General features: G+C 37.5%; 1 protein-coding gene across 2 annotated transcripts in view; it reads left to right on the top strand.

The window, feature by feature from the left end:
• The window catches only part of NCOA2 (nuclear receptor coactivator 2), a 196,106-nt gene that overhangs the window by 54,919 nt on the left and 119,692 nt on the right, over nucleotides 1-21,495 (top strand). For both annotated transcript variants that reach the window (XM_061994944.1, XM_061994945.1), the window contains exon 3: nucleotides 14,943-15,186. The gene's annotated coding sequence lies outside the window, so the exon portion shown is untranslated. The remainder of the gene's footprint in view (nucleotides 1-14,942; nucleotides 15,187-21,495) is intronic.

The raw sequence follows: 21,495 nt of genomic DNA, 5'->3' as shown, positions 1-21,495 counted from the left end.
TTTCTAAAATGCATTATTTTTCTTTCACATTTCGTTTACTTAAATTAAAAAATGTTGTCTTCTCTACCCCCCTTCCCCAAAGTCATATTTCTGGTTTTTAAGGTGACATCTCAGTAGGAATATGAAATCTAATTTTCAGTTATTTCCATCTACACCAAGTTTTTTTGGTAGGTGTCTACCTAAAGCTAAATTAATAAATACTTGTTACACTTTTTCAGTGGAAAATTTCTAGGTCTTTTTGTGAATGAGACTGGTTAAAAGTATATTGTGCTCTTTTTTATCAGTTCTGTAGACTGTATGTTTTGTAATGATTATTTTTTTTTTTTGAGGGGTAAAAAAACCCATTTTGTAATGCTATTTTTTCTTTCCTAGTGAAAAAACAGGCAAACTTGGCCATAGCATAAGCTTTAAGACATTTTGGTGTCAGTAGATGAAATATCAGAAGGTGATGTCCTTAATAAGTATACTTATACGTCACTCAGCTTCTTTTGTGAGACAAATGTATCATCTGCATGGGCTAGCTTTGCTGCCTTTCCTTTCATTTCTTATTCCAGATGGGGATGTGATGCTTGGCCAGGAGACCAGCCTGAGAAGAGAGGCAGAACCACGCTGGGTTGAGCAGCTGGAGAGGCATTATACCCAGCAGACCATACTGGTACTGCACACTGTGCGGAAGCGGAGGCAGGGGAGCATAGAGTTTCAGAAAATAGTCTTGTTTAGGAATGAAAACAAAGATTTGGGATTTAGTGTCTTTCTGCTCTTCATAATATCTGTGAAATGAACCCATATTAGAAGCTGGCTGTCTTGTTTGCTTTTGCTTGCCTTCTGAGCTGGAGACACTGGAGATGTATTCTGGGACCATGAGGTGTTTGGTCACCGTGTCTTCATTATCTTGCAGACATGATGCTAACCGATGATTTGTTATTGTTGTTTTTGGTTTTTTCCAAAACAAAAAACAACATATCAAAAATACTAAAGGTGCAAAAGCTATGGCACAGTTAGTTACAAAAACTGAAATTCAGGTTGTTTATGCAGATGTAACTCAGTTTTCTGACTGTGCGTACATCATACTGCAGGCTGTGGCTTTGCTACTGAATACAATTTTGCTATTGGACGCTTGGGTTTTTTAGTATATATAATGGACCCATTCTTCGTAGGGGTGCTTTTGAGTTACTGTCTTACTGGTAGGATAAAATGGATGGTGAGAATGGAGCTGTTTAAGGATTGTGGTCGGAAAACAGTCTCCTGACTAAGGTAGCTGCAAAGAATTGAATTCTGCCTTGGGCTCTTCTACTCACTTCCCAATTGATGTTTGCATGTCACTCAGCTTTTTAGGAAGCTGTCACTACATATGAGTCTTGCTTGCATGTGCTCAGCTTTGGACTGGTTTGCAAAAATGCTGAGTGTTCAGTCTTTTCAAGGGGAAGCTTACTTTGAGTCAGGAGATGATGTGCTTTGAATATTGAAATAAATATCTTTCCTAAGTACTTGGGAAAGTAAGGGCCTAAGTTTCTGTAATAACCACCTACGTTTTTTATACTGCTTATTTCTCATACTGGAAGGAGGCATAATGCTGATAATAAATGCAAATGATGCTGTAAGTGAAGTAGGTCAACTTACTGGTAAATTTCATGGGAATTTCTCTTACAAAAGTAATACTCAACACTTCTGAATAGTGTGTACAGTCATGTAGTGCGCGATGAAAGTAAGACAAAACATTGACTATAGTGAACATTGAAATACAGAGGGCAGCACAGTTGGAAAAAGGTCACATGTGTGGTTAAATGCGTTATAATTCATCAGTGTGAGAAGACTGGTTTGCTCGGGCAGGCTATGTTAGGTCCTGACTTGAGCTTGATTTTCTATTCCTGTAATTTTCCTTTTTTTGGGACATTAACATGAAAACAGAGTGAATGAGATGCTAACCTTTATTGCTATATGAAACCTGTTTTTGATGGTGCCAAGGGATTTTGGGAGGAGGTTTTCATGCTTTTTTCCTCTAGTGGTTTTATAGCTTAACTGTTAAAACACTGAAAAGTTTTACGTGGATTGAAAGGAAACAGTGTCTCTTTGAGATACAAAGGTAAAGGCAAAAAGAAGTAGCCTTAGGATCCCTTCCTTTCCACTTACTGTCTGCACATGGTTTTAATGGCTTTAGTCTGCTGCAGATACTCAGTTGCACTCATGCCAAATTAACTGTTATCTTGTAATGGGTTTTAAATATCAAGGGATAAAACAAATCTGAAGAAAGCTAATTTGTGTTTGGAAATCCAAATCTTCCCTTGTAAATATTAAAGGTTTAGTTTCTTTCCCTTGTAAGTCTCTGTTCATTGCCTTCAGCCTTTTGTCAGCTCTTTGGGGTGAGGGACCCCAAAATGCATTGCCTGAGATGCAGGGTACTGGGACATGACTTGGACCTGTAGGAGTATTGCAACTATGGGACTTGCTGATACTAAAAAAATGTGTCATATAGGGGTTTATTCTGCCTCTGTGAATGATTAGTGCACACACGCTACATGTAGTGTGAATGCTTATGCTATTTTTCAGGTTTTTTGTGAGATTTTTGTGGCTTATTGGTTTGATTATTTTTTTTTTAAGTTGAATAGTTTGAGAGAAATCCTATAAGCTCTGAAAGGAAACTGCTGCTTTGAAACTGTAATGAACATTTAAGAATGGGCAACGCCAGTGTCACAAAGTTTAGTTAAAAATTGATGTTCCTCTTCCTTCCTTCACTGATAAAAAACCAAAAACTTCATTAGCTGCAGTGCTTGTGCACAACCATAAGTGTGTATATAGTGTCTACATAGCAGAAAGGAAACAGTCTGGGACAGATAGTGCAGAATACTTTTTGTGCTCTGACATGTAAAGGGAAGCTCTGGAGTTCTAGAAATCTGGGTTTAAATTAAAATGCATTGAATATACAAACATTAAAATGAGCAAACTTGTCAATATTAAGCAGTGTCACTAGGATTTGAGTCTTTCTGGTGTTTTTCTTCTGTTGATGAGTTTAGAGGAAGGAAGTGTTGGTTTGGAAATTATAGTAATGTGAAAAGTAACATGCACACTGGAAAAAACGTTGTTCTTTCAATGGCTAATGCTGTCACGTGTTGAAATAATATAATTTAATTTTAATATTTAAATCTTGCTCTTCCATTGTCAGACTTTACTGTTCCATTGTCAAAACACTCTATTAAATAGAACTTTAGCAAATGGATAATTAACCAGCACTGTGGCAGAGCTATACAATTTTTTGCATGCATTATTGGTAGAGGCAGCTAAAGAACCCCTAAGTAAACAGAAAGGGACAGTTGATTTGAGATTAATTGATCTACAGATATTTTCCCCTATTTAAAAAAAGAAAACAACATGATTCATATGTACTGAAAGCATGTTTTCAAGCAATGGCTTGATTTGTAATTTTGGGTAGTGTCACAGGATTTGATTCTAAATATTTTAATGATACTACTGGAAAAAATACTGTTGTTAGATTCCCAGCAGTCAAACACTTATCAGTACTCCCAAAATGTACCATTAGTTGTGTTTTCATTCTGAGTCTCAGCCTTTTCTCTTGATAATGCCTGGCACTTGTGACTGTGTGTTGTCTGAGCATGTCTGAGCATCCCACTGCATTGTCTGAGATGGTTTACATAGACTTAGATGTGTTTATGTCTATATTTTGAAACTGAGGTAGATTAATTCTTACAAGTGCCTTTTTGACATTAGCTAGGTGCTTCCTGCAGTGAAAGTAGTATTGAGAAAACTCAGGGTCAAACCTCCCAACTTTATTTGATGATGTTGCTCTTGTTAACTGAACTTTGTACAGCTGCATAGTTGATTTCTGAACTTACTACTGTTGCCTTTGCTACTCGAGCTTTTTCTTCTAGATCTTTAGCGCAGTTTTACATAAGGACTCAAACCCAAATTACCGCTTTACTGAGAGATTTTGAACAAGTTTTTCCCTCTTCTGAACTGATGTAAAGATTGGTTTTTCAAACTCCAAACTGCTGCAGCTTGGTCAGAATATAACCTTTATTTGGTCCAGGTCCATTGCCAACTTTAAAATTAAAATGAAAGCGAACATTTCTAGTGAGTTTAAATATCTTGTGGCTCTTTTAATGTTATATTTAAACATATATGTAATGACTGTTTAGTTTTGCCTCCCCTTTTTTCCTATTCCAAGGAAGCTCATATGGTCAAGTATTTAAAAATAACCCTCTGAGAAGTATTCCTGGAGTCATATTTACTCGCGCAACGCCTCAGATGAGATTGGCCTAACGTTAAGCCATAGAAAGTGTTAGGTTGCTGTTTCTTCCTCTCCCAGGACAGCTGTGAAATATTGGTACTGCTTGCTGATGGCTCATCCATCAGTCAGACTGGCTCCTCACAACAGCCCAGTTTTTCTGTCAACAAGCATGACTATCTTGACTTTTTTGTAACACTCAAGCTTTCAAATAACTTGTTTTTCTAGCTTGGATAATTGCTCTGCAGCAGCCTTTCCTGTAGCCCTGTAGCATTCCCTGTAGCCTCACCTACTGCCTTCCCTGTGAGGTTCTCCTCTGTTCCTTGCCTAAAAAAGAGGAAGAGTAGAATCTTTTAAGGACTTTTAATACATACAGACTATATTTCTGTCACATTTATAATAATAATAATCATCATCATCTTTTATTATGATACTGACATTGTTAGTCTTCAAGGTAATGACTACTAAAGTTGCTGCTAGTTGCTGTGGAGCTGAGACCAGATGAAGCCATTGCAGGGAAGCCTTAGAGGAAGATATTTGGAGGTAATAGAGCAGGGTTCATTCTTGGTCTTAGTTACTGTGATAGGCTTGTATTTGCATACAGATTTCCTTTGTTTTTCCATGAATCTACTCTGACTAATCCTTTGGCCTGTGTTTCATTAAAAGTGTTGACTGCAGAATAGTGGTTTTGGTAACAGATGAAACAAAACTTTTCCTTTTTTTCCTTTGCATGTGCAAGTACAAAATAAAAAGTACAGGATGGCCTTTTTTTATTTTATAATTCAGAATGTGCCTGACTTTGTTAGGAAAGCCATAGTCTAGGAATATGATTCATTGGTCTTTTTATAAATTAATGCTGGGATAGTGTATCAGTTTTGCTCACACTTATCATCTTATTTGCTCCCCTTCCCAGCCCACACTACTCCCTCCCTATTTTTAAAAGCAACACAAAGCTATTTTGCTTACAACAAGAGACAAAGCTTTGGAGAGTTTTCATGTTTTGCAGCAGATTTCTGAAAAATAGATAAGCCATATTTGTGCCTTTAACTCCTAAACCCTTGCTAAATTGCTTCTAGATTGTGCTCATGAATGCTGGGTTTGTTTACTTCTAAAATTTTTAGTCTTTGCTCTCAAGCTATCAGCAAATTAAGGCTGAAGTTTGAGTTGTAGCAAATTGGTGTGAGGGATGCAGATTTGCTCTGTCTCCATATGAGAAACCGTGGTGTATAACATTCCCTGGGCTCTTGTGCAAATAAAACTAAGTTCAGAGTCTCTGCTTCTGTGGTCTGCAGGCTGCATAGTGAATATTAAAGAAAACTGTTTATACGATGGTGATAAAAATCACATGAACTTTGAGGAGCTCTAAAGACACTGCAGATTTTATTAAACTTTGAAGAAAATTGCATAATGTTTACATGTTTATCTGTGTTGATAAATTTATGTAACTTGCACAGGATGGTGTTAAGACTGCTCATGGTTGCCTCAGATGCAAGTTTGTACCGTTGCAAACCTAGTACTGAACGAGGATGGTAGACGTACACCTTATGTGAAGCATACCAAATGTTTCCAAGAGTTACTTCTTTTAATGGTAAAGTAATTGTTTACTGTACTTAATAATGTGGAAAGCATTTGTGAGTTAGTTTGCAGTTCTTTTTATCTTAAAGAATGCAATAAAATCTATTGCTAAAAAAATGAGATGATTCAAGCAAATGCTGTCAGTTTAGACAGATACAGTGCAATCAGTATAGAAAAAATATTTCAGGTGAATAAAATGCTTAATTTGGTCTTTCAATTTTAAAGTTGAAGATGAAAAAGTGTTGTAGGTACTGTTACTCAGAAACTTCTACTATAGAAAATCTGAGTTTCTCCTGCAGAAAATGTAAAAATGTGATGTTGTTTGTATTTACTGAATATTGCAATTTAATATTTTTCTCTGGATATAATACAGGGTGCATCTGATTCGATGTGAAAAGTACCTTTTTAACAAGGCAACACATTTTAATGAGTTAATCAAAGCTATTTAGGAATCTAACCTTGTTGATAGCAAGTCAGTCTCTCCACCCTGGTAGTTTTCTTCCTTCCTGAAAGCCCTGTCCTTTTTTCTATCTTAAGTTGCCATCAGCACCCTTTCAGCTTAAGGCTGTCCTGGTGACAAGTTCTACCCTGCAATCACAATTGAGTTGATGAAACTGGCACTTCAAGTAGCATAGGTGTATGCAGTAAGGCTTGGAGTAGTCAGAGTTATGAAAATTTTTAAATAGCTATCCATCTCGCTTGTTCACCATTCTAGAAGATCTTGTTATATGTCTTTATGCAAAGCTCATTTTCGATTTCAATAAGAATCCAATTTGGCACTATGTTTTTTTTTTGTGTTTTTTTTTTTTCTCTGTGTTGAGCTGTCAGTTTAGGTTTTTGCTCCCTTTTATAAAGGATTGCAGTAACACTTGTTGGAAGACACCAAAGGTTTGTCTTTTGTGAAGTTAATACTGATAACAGGTTGTAAAGAATTATGGAATCTATGCATGACTGAATGGATCTGGACTTTTACAAAGTAGGTTTGATACTCGGCCAGTTTTGGTCCCTGAAGGCCTAATAAATGAAAGAGATTTTTCCATTGCTCTGTCTTAGAAAACAAAACACAGCTTACTGAATTGACTGTTCACTGCCAGTTTAGGGGAAAAAAAAAAAGTAATTTTCTTGCCTTGTATAATAAAAGCAGTACTAATTAGTAGAAAGCACTGAAACAATCTCATATGCTTTTTGTCTGGTATTTGAAGCTTTTTTTAAAAAAATAAAATGTCTTTTATGCCTGATTCTGTTAAGAACTTCTGAGAACTTAAGTTTTGCTAAACTTCAGCAATCAAATTTTCAGACAGCTCTTCAGCAGACAGGAGTTGTTACAAGAGTCTCTCACTGTTAAACTGTTGGTTTGCAAACCTTTCCTGATGTCTCCCCCTATGAAAGCAAAATAGTCCTTTTCTTCTTCTTAAAACCAAAATAAACCTGTAATTGGTTTATAGGGCCTTGCACTCAAGTTGATGGCATTTCTCTCCATCTGGGATGCAGAAGGAAGAAATGGGGAAAAGAGGGACACCCTTGCATCTGGTTAGCAGGCCCAGCTCTGTAATTGTCTGGAGATCAAAGAATAACCTGATGGTTGCCGTTAACACCTTCCAGCATAATATTCCCAGTTCATTTTCTGCCCATCCTCCTAGTGAAGCTCGGAAAGTTGACACTCTGAAAGACCAACCTCTTGAACTGAAGGACAGATGAGAATGAGGATTTGAGGTGTGCATGGGAAGTAAGGTGAAAGAGGAGGTAGAAGAAATGTGGGATGGCAAGCCCTGGTGTTAGAGAAGGATGATTTACAAAACCTTTTGCAGGTTGTTGATAGGAATGGGAAGCTGATCATCCTGCTGTAATGTGAGAGGAGAAATACAGTTAGGCATGCCAGCTGGCCAGTTATTTATTTATTTTTTAAAAAAAGACATCTGAAGATGGTTGGATTGCATGCTCAGATGTCCTGCATGTGTGCAGTGGTACCAGCCATACTAAGGATGTGGCACAGATGCAGTGTAAGAGCTTGGAGCCTGCAGGGCCATGGCCAGGCATGTGCTCTGGAGTTTCTACATGTGCCGCCATGGAGTGGCTACTTAGAAAACTGGAAAATGCAGTCCTCTCATTTGCAATCATTAAGACAGCAGTAAAACTGGCCCGCCTGGTTAGAAACCAGTCAGGTAGCAATGATATAAAGGTCTTTAGCTTCCCCAAAAGTGTCTAAATAAAGGAGTAGTGTTCATGTGACTCACAGAGCTGATGAGGTTGGTCTGTGAAATAGAGAAGAATGGAAAGATGCCATGGGAGTATTGAGGACACTCTGAAAAAGTGCAGTGAGCATGACTGACAGCTGTAGCAAAGTGTGAAACTCTCTTTACCTCTTCTACTGTTTATATAGACAGAATTTCTTTGCGCTCTATCTTACGTGAGAGCATTACTTTAACTTGATGAAGCTGTGGACTGCAGTTGCACTGAGCTGTAGATATGGCAGCTTTTCCCATTTGCTTCCACTTCAAAAATGCTTGAAATGATTAAAATATTTTCTCTCTTGTGAGAGGTACAACTCCATTTGTGTTCAACAGGAAAAAATGCATCTTCCTCATTTTTAGGGCTGTCTGCAGAAGGATTCTGATACCAGAAAAGAAAATGAGTCATCAAATTTAGTCATAAAATTGGAGCTGGTTTGATTTTCCGAGGAACTGAGTAGCATTTTTGGGGCAGCTTTATTTATCCAGCATTAGAAATTATATACAGTATATGCCTTTATATTTTTTTTTAATATATAGGTATATCTACATAAATACATATCCATAGTATTTACTACCTAATTTTTTAGTAAATTGAGTAGAATTGTTTCATTTTACTCTTGTATTTTAATGCTGTATATTCTTCTTGACTGAGAGATTCATGGGACTAATGTATAATAATTCTTTGTTTCTGTGTTCTGCCACTGGAAGTAAGTATTAAAGCCATTTCACATTTGGGGAAATTGTGATAAAGAAGCTGTTTTTTCATCTGGGTTCCATAGTAGGTTGCTGATGAGCTGGCTTAAAGAGAAAAGAAAAAGGATGCTTGGCAAGAAATCAAAAAATAATAGGAACCAGGCAGCTCAATTTGAACCAAGATACTGAAGTTACTGTTGTCATTGTTTTCCTCCTTACAGAAAGACTTACAAAACCTTCCACAACTGCTGCAGTGTCCAGTTTGAATTGTATTAGGTGTATGATCTTTGTGGTGTCTAGCCACACTGGCTGAAGATGAGAGAAGTACCACTGAGACCACAGACTAAGAATGAGACTAGCTATAGCTATCAGCTGTAATGGGGGCTTTTTTCAGTTCTTACACAAGGATCCAGGCCAGGCAAGCCTTATCACTAGGTATTTTACTTTAGCTTACTGCTATAATCCTGTTAGAAAATATTCACTGCGCCTTCTCATCACATGTTTCAGGCTCAAAACTTACAGTTTCTCGAGATAAACACACTACTGGAATAGTAGAATGGTTTAAAAAAAACCCCATTTGATTCAAAGAATATAATAAATGAGACAAACAATATAATAATGATCATTGTTTTATTAAGGAACCTATTAGTGATATGCAGTTCTGTATTTTTAGAAACAATAAAATTTCTGAGTTCTCCTAGTTTTTATTCGCTGTTTTATGGAGAACTAGCTTATGTCTTTGGCAAATGTATGAATTCTATCGTGTTTTTGGATTTCTCTAAGTTACTTAGGTGAAAACTAAAGCATAATTTGAAAACAGTCATAAAAACCTGTAGCAAAAACGGGATTTTGATCACAGAAATAAATGGTCACAGTGCTTCTAAGGCGCAGTAAGAGGGGGATAATTTTAAAAGGTTTACTTTCATGCAGTACTGCCAAATGTGTGGCAGGAGTCATCTTCACTCTGATACGTTATAAGAGCCAGTTCAATGGCCAGAGAAAATACTACATGTGTATTTGCCATTTATTCTGAGGACTTTCTGTTAGCTTTTTATGCAACATAGACTTATATCTGTGCTGTTACTCAGTTTTACTTTTATCACTCTCTAACTTAGATTTGTAAAAAGTGGAATTTATGTACTTATGTGTGGTTTTGATTTTTTATAAATTGAGACTCAAGTGTATGATTTTGAAAACTTAATAGGCTGTAAGTAGATTAGTTGATAACATATGCGTAACACAGAACCCTTTGCTATTTGCTCTGTAGCTGTTTTTGGCACTGTCTTTCACAGGCTAAGAAAAACAAATTCTCTGTAGAGTACATCAAGCGAGGTGAGTTTAAATATTGGTCTAAAATAGGTGCTTATGAAATGACCAACTAAAACCTTTAGTAAGTCAGAGTGGGACTTTAGGTGCTGGAAAATGCTGTAGATCCAAAAAAATTAAGTAGAGAATGTGAGTTGATGCCATAAAGCTATAATAGTTTGACTCAACTTTGCACCTGGTGTTTCCCTAGATGTTTGAATGGAAGAGACGTTAATTCTTAAAAGTGTTTAACTGAAGCTGGAACATAAGAGGTTCCAAAGAAATACAAGAAAGAATTTCTTCACTATGAGGGTTATGGAGCACTGGAACAGGCTGCTCTGATGGGTTGTGGAGTCTCCTTCTCTGGAGACGTTCAAAACCCCCCTGGACAAGTTTCTGTGTGACCTACTCTAGGTGATACTGCTCTGGCAGGGCAGTTGGACTAGGTGATCTATCGAGGTCCCTTCCAACCCTTAAGATTCTGTGATTCTGTAAAACTCCCTTGAATTCGAGATGGTGCTGGGGATGGGGTTAAAAGCAGAGGTTGGCAGTATGGGTGCTTCTTGTGTCAGACTTAGCTTGCAAGATACAGGCTTCTTTTCACTTGACAATAAGCCATGAAATTAAGTATGCTGTGCCACAGCAGTGGGAAGTTGCAGGTGCTGTTATGAGTATTGATAACTCAGCTTTATTTTATTTTATTTTTAAAAAATAATATTCCTTAGCTCAACAAAATCAGTGGAATACAGGTACAAGGTTGCTTTTAGTCCATTTTAATCTACTTTTCAGTGTGAGGACAAGCTGTGAGCAGCTGTGTGCAATGTTTTGTGGATAGTAACTTTAATGTGACAGTCTGTTTATTTGCAGAGGAACTATAATGTTTTATACTGAGCACATTGTGTCATGTTATTTGAACAGATTGAAATAGAAGAGGAAAGTACACTATACATGTTGATCAATGCTTGAAGTATTTTTTGTGTTGATGCTAGCATAGCATAGTTATATAGGATATTACAATTCTTTTCAAATTAAAAAAAGAAGCATGATTAGGGAATTTTTGATGATTGAAAGTTCTACTATAGTAGGAAATTCTTTTCCTTATGACGATTTAAAGAACAATTTCCCTAAATAAACTTAATAACAGAATTAATTTTACCGTGTAGAAAAGAATCCCTCATCAATTGATGATAATAGCAAATCTACTATTTGCATTGTAGTGTAGCTTTTGCGATAATTGTATTAGTAACAAAAAACTGCTGAAGGTTTTCAGGGAATAGCTTGTACTTCAACAATGCTGGAAACTACTTCAGATTTCTTACCTTGCAATGAATTAATGGTCTTGGATGACTCTTTGCTGTTGGGTAAGATATTTGATACACTTCAGCCATCTGGCTTAAGACCTTGTAAGAATACACTTGTCCTAAGAAAGATTAGTCTGATGATTAGTTCAGTGCACCGAGCCTCACCTTTTTCTTGATGTATATGACTGAGTGTTTATGTATTCACAAATCTTACATAAATACAGGCAATCCTAGAGCCTTTTCAGGCATGTCCATTATCAGTGTTTTATGGTTTGTTTTATATTAAAGCTTTCCTACTTGATGTAGTGTCTTAACCCATAAATACTGATTTTGATGACAAAATAATTAGGTTAGTTTATGTTAAAGAAACAGATAGCATTTTTTGGACAACTGCTGGATTTCATATGTGTTTTTAGGAACACTGTACAATGGTCTGTGGGAACTGAATTTGTTACAGTTGCTTACAGTTGGAAGGCAACTACCAGTGCTTGATACTTGTAATCAGCTGGTTGATGCTGTATGAATGGAAATACTTTCTTTTCCTTTTTTATTAATTGAAAAAAGTCCTTTGCTGACAGCAAATATGTTATACTCTGCCAAATGAAACAGTGCATGAAATTCTGCCCTCTTTTTTAAGGAAGAGGTTTTGTGTAGTTTCCATGATTGTACATCGAAGTACCAAAGTGTCACTCAACCTAATTATATTTTTCTGCTTAAGTGTAACTAGCTATCAGATAATTATTCTGGTCTTAAAAGAACATATCTAGCTATTATAGGTGCTTGATGGCCAGTTTAATTACTTAAAATTATTTAAAATATTTAATAATATTATTTATTAGTAATTTTTGAAACCAGAAACATACTTTTAATGCTTCATTATGTTTTCCACACTGATTTTGAAGCTTCTCAGTTTATTTTCTTAAGAATGTACATAGATGTTCTAGGAATGTGTCCTTGTTTTGTCTGGGATAGAGTTATTTTTTCTTCCGAGTAGTTGGTACAGGACTGTGTTTTGGATTTAGTGTGAGAATAATGTTGATAACACACCGATGTTTTAGCTGTTGCCAAGTAGTGTTTCTCCTAAGTCAAGGATTTTTCAGTTTTCCATGGTCTACCACTGAGGAGGGGCACAAGAAGCTGGGAGGGAGCATGGCCAGCACAGCTGACCTAAACTAGCCGAAGGCCTATTCTGTACCATAGAATGGCATGCCCAGTATATAAACTGGCAGGAAGGGGTAGATCACTGCTCAAGCATCAGTCAGCAGGGAGTAAGCAACTACATTGTGTATCATTTGTCTTTCTTGGGTTTTATTTATCTCTTTTTGTTATATTCCTTTTCACTACAATTATTATATATTTTATGATTGTTGTTGGGAGGGAGGGAATGTGAACAAGTGTCTGTGTGGTGCTTAGTTGCTGATTAAGGTTAAACCACCACAACTATACATATACGTCACATACTTTTTTTGCCATAGTTAATACGTGCTTTTTAAATATTGGGTGTATTAGATGTCTCTAGACTAAATATGATCTCACAGGAATAGTCATTCCTTGGAAATAATTACTTATTACTGAAAAATAAGTGTTAAAGTGCATTTAATCCATAAAATAATTTGAATCTATCTACGAGTGTGTGATGCTGTTTTTCTCTTTTCTTGGTCTGCTATTCTGGACCGTGTTTGTACAAAAGTATTTACAAGAGCCATGGAGGAATTTTTGTTTTGCTTGCTATTAGGACCTCAGTAAAAAAATCTGTAAATTGGATTTTGGTCTAAAAGAATGCATTGTCTATTTTCCTCTTTCTGTATGTTACTTGACTGAGAAAAGTAACTGCTAAATAGAGAAAAAGAAAAAAGTTTCTCTCAGTTTCATGCAAGAAGGTTATTTCTACTCCAGACAAGTACTCCAGGGATGAACGATCAGAAGCAATAGTATCATACAAAGTTAACCCTTCTTTGTAACTGATGTACAACTACTACCAATTTAGTGCAAATGTGAAGAAAAATGGATTTGCTTAAATCGTCTCTATTAGCTGTGCGTGACCTTCATTGGAAATTAATCTAACATGTTTTGCTTCAGTTTTTTGTGGGCTGGAAGTATTTTGTGAGCATCTGTAGCTTGGTAACTGTAGCTTGATACCTCTAGGATGAAAATGGTGGCATATGAAGAAACTATCTGGACTGTGTGCTGTCGTCTGACTATTCTGTTTGAGAGTTTCCTGTAGGAATACAACAGAACTGGGGGTGAAGACAAAGGTGCTTGTTTGGCGTGCACTCTGGCATTGTTCACCTGCAGCTGCTGTTCCCCAGTTTGGCCGTGGGTCTTGGATGTTAATATTTGGCCAGTTCTTGTTTCAGTGAGCTGAATTACTTAAGTTATTAAGGACTGAGAGGGAAGTGCAAGGAACCTTGCATTGGGGAGGACTGCCTGATGTGTCCTAGTATAGGATGTTGGTTGGAGTTTTTTCTAACTTTGCAGAACATTAGCCTTTGAGGCTAGGCAATTGCCTCTGGCTTAATTATATTTCTTTTTCCTGCTGAAATTGTTTACCTGTCTGTAAGAATGCGTGGAAAAAAATTGCCATTTTTTATTTCTTTTTCTTTTTTTTAAAAAAAAGAGAAGCTATATTTGGAAATGCTCTGTGTCCCTCCCTTTGAAGCAGAGACTAGGATTTAGGTGATGCTATGGGAAGCATTGGTGATAGGCACTGGGGAAGAAGAGCAGCTTATGTGTAATAGCTTTGCCTTTGTCAGCAGTATAAAATCTCATATCTAACCAAGCTGTAACCTTTTAAAGAAATCACAGTTCTTGCATGCCCTTCTTGAGGAAGGGAAAAGGAAGGCTGAGGTGAGAGACAAAACTGATGCCTTTTACCCTAGTGTCTGAGAGAAAGAAAGGGGCTGAGTGCTGGCGTGCATGGGGCCTGGCATGGTTCTGGCCTCAAAATGCTCTAGATTGTGTACAGATGAGACAGAGTTAATAAAATAGCATGTTGGGGGAAGAAGGAGGGTCAAGGGGAGAGTGTGGCACTGCCCAGCAGAGCCTGGAAGTGACTGAGCCAGGAGAGGTGAAAAAACCCATGGGAGCAGGGGTGAGAGGAGGTTTGGCAAGAGTGCTGTGAAGGTAGGAATGAAGAATGATGAAGACTTGAATCAACATGGGCCAGAGGTTATGACTTGAGGAGAAGAGGCAGAGGAGTTTGTTCTACAAGATCTTTTTTCATAGAGGTCTTTCAATATCAATAAATACCCTCTGATTTCAGAGAAGTTCCTTGAGAGTATGTTTTTAATCATCACCTATGGCTAGTGCCCATGTAGAGAATTGTTTTGCTTTTGCAACTTTTCCTCCTTTGCCATGAGAGCTGCACCATGTATCTAAAGATTTTGATCCCACTGCTGTTTTTTGTAGGTGCTAGGTTTGATATCTCGAGTTTCTTTTTTCTAGAAGTGACAAATGCAAACATTTTTTGCAGTGTGATAGCATCCAAGTCAAAGAAGTCAGAACCGAGCTCTTTTGTTTGGGCCCTGGTCAGGAAACCCTACAATTTTACAGTTTGTAACTGTGTGCTGATGTGCTGTTTTGTTTTTTTTTCTACAGGATCCCTGCTTCATTTTGTGGACAGGATGGATTCGCTCTGGGAATGAATCTAGTTGATGCAGTGGAGAAGGCTGTTCTCTGTAGTACCCCTGCCTCACTCCAGCAGAAGTTGGGACGTGTGTGGCAGACGAGGCAGGGGATCACAGGAGGCAGAAGCTGTTCGGGTGCTCTGTGCAGCTACATGCTGCTCTGGCGAAAGGGACTCTTTTCTTGTCTGTGCTGCAAACTTCCTAGGGGATGCTAGGTAAGTTGCTCAATCCTGTTTTGTTTTTTTTTTCCTCATGCCTTTGCTAACTGTATATGTCTTGCTTTCTTGCTGATGACTTGAGATCTTTGGATCTCATTTGGAAAAGTGCTGAGCAACGGTAACTGAGAGTGAGGCAGCGGGGGCTGAGGATTGAATGTGCTATATAAAGCACAATGTAATGCTAAGTACTGTGAAAAAATCAGGTCTGAGTTATGCCAAACTGGAGACAAAGTTGTCTTCAGAACTGAAGAATCAATTTGACCTTAGAGGTGTCACTGTTGTAGTTAGGAAATTAGGAATAACACAATTATTCTAAGTTGGGAGTAACAGTAGGACTAATCATGACATTGATGAAGCATTCAGCTGCACTATTGTATTCACAATTATTTGTTCTGTGTTTGTTCAAAAAAACCACATTTGAGTAGCATACAGTAAATAAGATATTGAAACCTACACCAAATACTAAGAATAAAACAGATCACTGTTTTGATTAGTGGTAATTCTGTATGCTGAATGAAGCAGAGGTGCTGTGGAAATGGAATGACATAACTGTTGTGTATCCCGTGCCACAGAAGCAAGCAAAAGCAAAGTTTGAGTTTCTCTAAAACTTCTGACAGTTCCTCCTGTGAGTGCTTGCCATGGCAGATTTGTTTGCGTAGATGTTTGTATCACATAATATGATTTGGGGTGTAAGGAGCACAGCATTTTTTGATGGTGTCAACTCAGATAATAAAACCACAATGACATGTAAGTTCATCGTTCATTGCAGGCACATACCTCTTGTGCCTGGTTATTGTATCAGATACAAAGTAGACAGTGTTTGTAATGCTCACTATCAGAATGGCTTGAGGTCAGAATTTTGTCTGCATTTCCCAAGGCTTGGGATTTGTATTTTCCCATTGTGATGTGCATAGCTGGCTACAGTGCTGTTATAATCAGCAGATGACAGATTTTTTTAGGCCAGATATGGTTAAGCTAAATATCAACTTAGCTAACCTGAATGCAAAATATCTAACATTAGATCAGATTTTAAGAATTAACCAAAAGCGTGTCTCCAGTGCCTAGAAACCTAGTGTGTTTTCCAGATAAGCTGTTACGCCCCCATTGCAGGGGACCAAGACAGACACTTTTAGTGGCTAAATGGTATATCAAATACACAAAGTAAGAATGCACGTTCCCCTTGCAGCCTGCTCATTGGGGATCTGCTACTACATATGGCTCTGTGAAAGGCTGCAGTAATGCTTTAGGTGCCGAGCAATATTTGCAAGTACTGCTTTCTAAGAAAACTTGCGGTATATTTGTTTGACTACTTCCATGCAGTGCAACTCATTCTTTAAACCTTTAAACATAAACAAAAAAAGGCAGCAGTGGTGGGAAACAGTTGTCTGTGTCGTATGAGTAGGAGCTGAAAATGAAATTATTTGCTTTACCTAAAGCATTGAAAATCGTGTTGCAATTAGACTGATGCAATAGTGCACATTATGAAAGAATGGCACAATTTGCAGAGCCTGCTGGAGAAAAGCAGGGGCCAGGAACAGCGCGGGTGCTGTGGGCCTGCAGGGTAGCGCGCTGGCAGAGCCGTGCAGGGGAGATTATCGGCTAATGTGCAGAAAGGGACGCCAAGGAAAATAAAAACTGCCGTTCCTGAGTATCCCATAAAACAGGGGGCAGAGCAGGAGGAGAGGGATTTCTTTTATCAATGTGCCTACTTTATTTCAGTGACACGTCTAATCTGGTATGGAAAATGTTTTCTGTTTTGTAAAAGAATGGAAGTGGAAGCTAGTTTAGAGCTAATGTATTTTGAAAGCTGCTAATAATAGTGGAATTTTATTCAGCACACTCTATTTCTACAATAGAAAAGTAAAATTCCTTTGGGTTAACTGAAACATCTGTCGAACAAATTGGTTCAGTTTCATGAGTCTGTTACTAATTCTGAGAAGTAGATGGTGTTTTATAAAATTATAAAGTCAGGGGATTAGTGCCCATATTCTTTCATTTTTTAAACTATTATTAAAGTAGATAATTTTGAAGTGTTATGTTTTCATGAATACAGTAATACTGTGGTTAATATATCTAGTATTTCAAGCTTTACCTTTGCTTTAATGAGTTTTCTTCACTGTTTTTAATCAACATTACTAATAGTCTTTGAAGTTGTGGGTTTCCAACTTCTTATCAAGTTCTTAGTAATGAAATGTTTGAGTATTTTTTTTTTTTTAAAGCCCTCTTTCAGTGCATTTCTGCTTATATTTCCTTGCTTTTTGCTTTTTTTTTCCTACTCTGTTTTACTTATGAAATTTGAATTTTAACAGAATTTTAGTTGCTCCTACTGCTGTTTTCTTATTTGGGCTGATTATTCTTTGTCTGTAACTTCACAGCTGTGAGAAGAATATTGTAGGTGACAGGTTTATGGTTTTACTTGGTGGAAGCTAAGAATGTCTTAAGAGTCAGTGAGCTGATGTCGTCTGAATTAATAAAAGAAGAAAAAAGTAGAAATTAAAAATGATTTATGAAGATTCGAGTCCCAGACCTTGGGAATGTTCAGGTTTAATATCATACACATACACACATCTTAAAGCAGTTTAGGTTTCCCATGTACATCACCTATCAATATCACTGAAAGGAAATCACAGTAGGTGTAATGTTAGTATGCAGATCAAATTAAGTTCTGTGTGCTTTACTGTTAAATATACAAAATCAACGCAAGTTTTTCCTCTGTACTACACATAACTAGCTATAATACTTTGACACATTTAAAAATAAAAGCTTTGAATTTAGACAGTGAAAAAAGTTTTTCTGCATATATTATGTGGAAAATATAAGATTAGCATTAAGCATATACATTCAATGTGATTATATTCTATGGCATTTTCAACTGTGTGCTCAAGGTGTCTGTTCAGAGTAGCTCAGTTTGTGAAGGATATGAGTGGAGGTTGATAATACTTTCTGTAATGTTACTTTAACAGATAATTTCCTTTACTTTTTATTTTGACTATTTTAAAAGGTTTAATGTATGTAATTATGTGGTAATTTAGTTGTCTTCTTTAAAGCAGAAGGTAATGCAAGTATAAATAAGAGGGACAGCAGCATAGGATATCATTGCTTTTGAGGAATTTCTGGGTTAAGGAGGAATGGAGATGTGTAGTAGGTTTTGTGGAGGTGCATGTGAGTATTTGCAGTGCAAGGAGCTGCCCCACTGCTGATAAGATGTTCCAAACTCTCTTTGTGTCAGTTTTGTCCTTGATACAGCTCGCTGAAGTTTCACATGACGTGCATGAAATGAAGCGAGGGGGAAGTTTTGTGGCTGAAGTCTTGTGCCAAATCTTTTTGAAGTTTTATGCAGCAGCTGTGCTGTAGCTAAAGAAAGGCTTTCTTTGCCTCATCACAACATCTGCATGATCTTTAACAGCAGAATTGTTCCACTGTGATGTATCATTTAGCTAATCTGGGTTGTGTTCATGTTAAGTCTTACTGCAAACGCTCACATTACCTTTGGGAATAAGTCTGCAAGGATCTGGACTTGAGTGCTTCTGTGGAAACTAAAGGTTTCAGTCAGAGAAAAGGTCAAAAGAGGAGCTGAGTCTTTGAGTCTGTAGCTCAGTGAGGCTCTTAAGGTAATCGGGCAGCTTTAGACTGCACTCCATGAATTGGATTTTTCTGTTGATAGGGGCTGAACGTGGAACCAGTTTTTGTGGACATGTCACATATACAGCATCATTGCAGCTAAAACTGGTTTCAGTGGCTTCCAGAAGTGTGTCTTGCCCCCCTCCCTGTGCCCCCCATGCCAGCGCTGCTGTGACAACAACTCTGGAGTGAGTTAGGAGCCAAACCAGTGGTCAGCTAACCATGTTTTTGGTTGGGTTACTTGGATGGCTCTTTAACTCTTTGAACTTTATAAATGCACTGTTGGATAAATGTCTGTGCTGCAGGTGACCTGAAAGAGGGATGACAGAACCAGACTCTTCAAGTTGTCTGCCTCTTTGAAACTGTCTTGACTCAAGGCAGGAAGAAGGAAACTGAGGGAAGTGTTTTTAAAGAAGTGCATGAGTTAGACTGTGTACCGCGTTTACTTTGAAAGTTAAGTGAAATCAATAAATCAGGTGTAATTGAATTTGAAATTTTAACTTTTAGTGTTTAGTTGGAGGTTTTTGCCTAAGGACTTTTAAACTGAATCTTTATTTAATCTTCTTCTAGTTTGAGACTTAAGATGTCTGTAATTGTTCACTCTCAGTTATCACTGCAAAGCTGGCAAGTTCTCATAGTTAAAGGGTGGGATCTAATAGAAATAAGAGGTTGTGGTCTTGGAAAACAAAACAAAGGTAGTAGAAATGCTGACACTTCTGTGCCTGAAGGGTTTTGGTGATCTTGACTGTAAGTATCCTGCATTTATAGGGAGTACTTGAATGTCTATCGGTATGTCACAAAGTAAATTTGGAAGAAAACATTGTAAATTAAAGGTGAGTGGGTATTTTTGTAAGTAAGAATTATCACATTATCACCAGAAACTACTAGATATGTGTTTGCTTTTCAGTTGAACAGTTGATCAGTCTTCCTGTTGTAATCCCTTAGGGAAATAACTGTCAATGGAAAAGCAGAGTGATGATTTATGTCATTGTACTCATTGAATCATAGAATGGTAGGGATTGGAAGGGACCTTTAGAGATCATCTAGTCCAACCCCCCTGCAGAAGGAGATTCACCTAGATCAGGTCACATAGGAACATGTCCAGGCAGGTCTTGAAGACCTCTGAGGAAGGAGACTCCACAACCCCTCTGGGCAGCCTGTGCCACTGCTCCATCACCCTCACAGTAATATAGCTTTTTCTTATTTTTAAGTTAAGTTTGTTTTGTGAAATCCACTTAACATAAATATTCGAAGTAACAGAAAAGACATAGGAAGCATACTGCTGCTTATTAGGGTTGTTAAATGTTATTTGCAAAATTATCTTATAGTCAAATAATGATTTTCTTTGATTTATGCCAAGAAGACTGTGTTACTTCCCATACTCAGTGTCTATAAAATTGAATATACACTTGACACAATGAAGAATTAATACCATACTGTGCAAAATAACAAAGCTGCTATTGCAAATTACTCAAAATACTGCATATTGAGTAGGAGAAGATAGATCTGCTGATGTATGTAATTCAGAGGGCAACTTTCCTGCTTGAGAGAACGTGCTGTGCCTGTCTCCCCTGCTACCCTGCTCCAAGCAAGAGTGGCTGTGACCACGTCACCAGGGAGACTGAGTACACACTAGGTGACAGCCAGGTGTTTCAGTCTCACAGGAGGAAAATGTATGTGTTTCCTAATTCTGGTCACAGATGTAGCCCTTTCTGATTGTTCCAGTGACTATGAAATAGGGTAACCACCTTTTCCAGAAGGGAAAGCACAGAATGAGAAAGTGCTTTAAGGACTATTAACTTTCTCATAAAGTCAGAAGATAGTCGCCGTGAATGTATGGCATTTCATAAGGTCCTAGAAGTATGTGTAGGTCCTAGAAATAGTGATGCCTGACAGCAGTAGTTCAATATATGCATTTAACCTACATGTTTAAGAATAGTCAGTAAAATAAGGTCTTAAGACCAGTATTCAAAACTGAGCCCATTTAATACATTTTGGTTTCAACATGTTGCTGTGAGGTAAGGGCGAGCAGCCGAGGACTTGTTTCAAAAACAGGAAGTGCCTGCATTTATATTAAATTACATAGTTTCAGCTGTCATAAATGTGGTTTCAATGTAGTTGCAGGAGTAAAGCCCAAAGTAGTTATAACCAGCTTATGTCCTCTTCCAGTCAAAGTGCAAATAGCCATATAATTAAGAATCTGTGGCTCATTTTCTCTAGCTAGGTTAAGTATTCTGTTTCACCTGTTCAGTCACTATATAAACAGAGGGAACTTGACTTGCTTAAGAACATTTTAAAACACAAATATTCTCAGTAATAACCAGATCTGCAGATTCACAAAACAGGATCTTGATTGCCCCTCAAGCTTGGCAGAAGCAATGAGACCTGTGAATGTGACTGGCGAACTGCCAGGCTCCTTGGAGAAGAGTGAGCCTTGCCAAGTTGGCTTCTTGCCATGGTAAACTGCATGGGGCAGCAAAACCTGCTGCAGAGCTGGTAGATAGTTTTTCTCTTTAGGGACTTCCCTTCCTACATTCCATTACAAATTGACTTTATTCAAAGTCTTTTATCATTAATTTTTTGAGGACTGATTGCTCAGCTTTTTTGGACAGCTTTTTTTTTTTTTCTAAGTTAATTCACTCATTCTGCATTTTGAGTCTGCTTATGCACTTGGTATTGCAAAAA

This window comes from Colius striatus, chromosome 4, assembly GCF_028858725.1.
Source record: "Colius striatus isolate bColStr4 chromosome 4, bColStr4.1.hap1, whole genome shotgun sequence".
Lineage (NCBI taxonomy): Eukaryota > Metazoa > Chordata > Aves > Coliiformes > Coliidae > Colius > Colius striatus.
The sequence above is the reverse complement of the archived record's forward strand: the minus strand, read 5'-3'. Positions and strand labels throughout refer to the sequence as shown.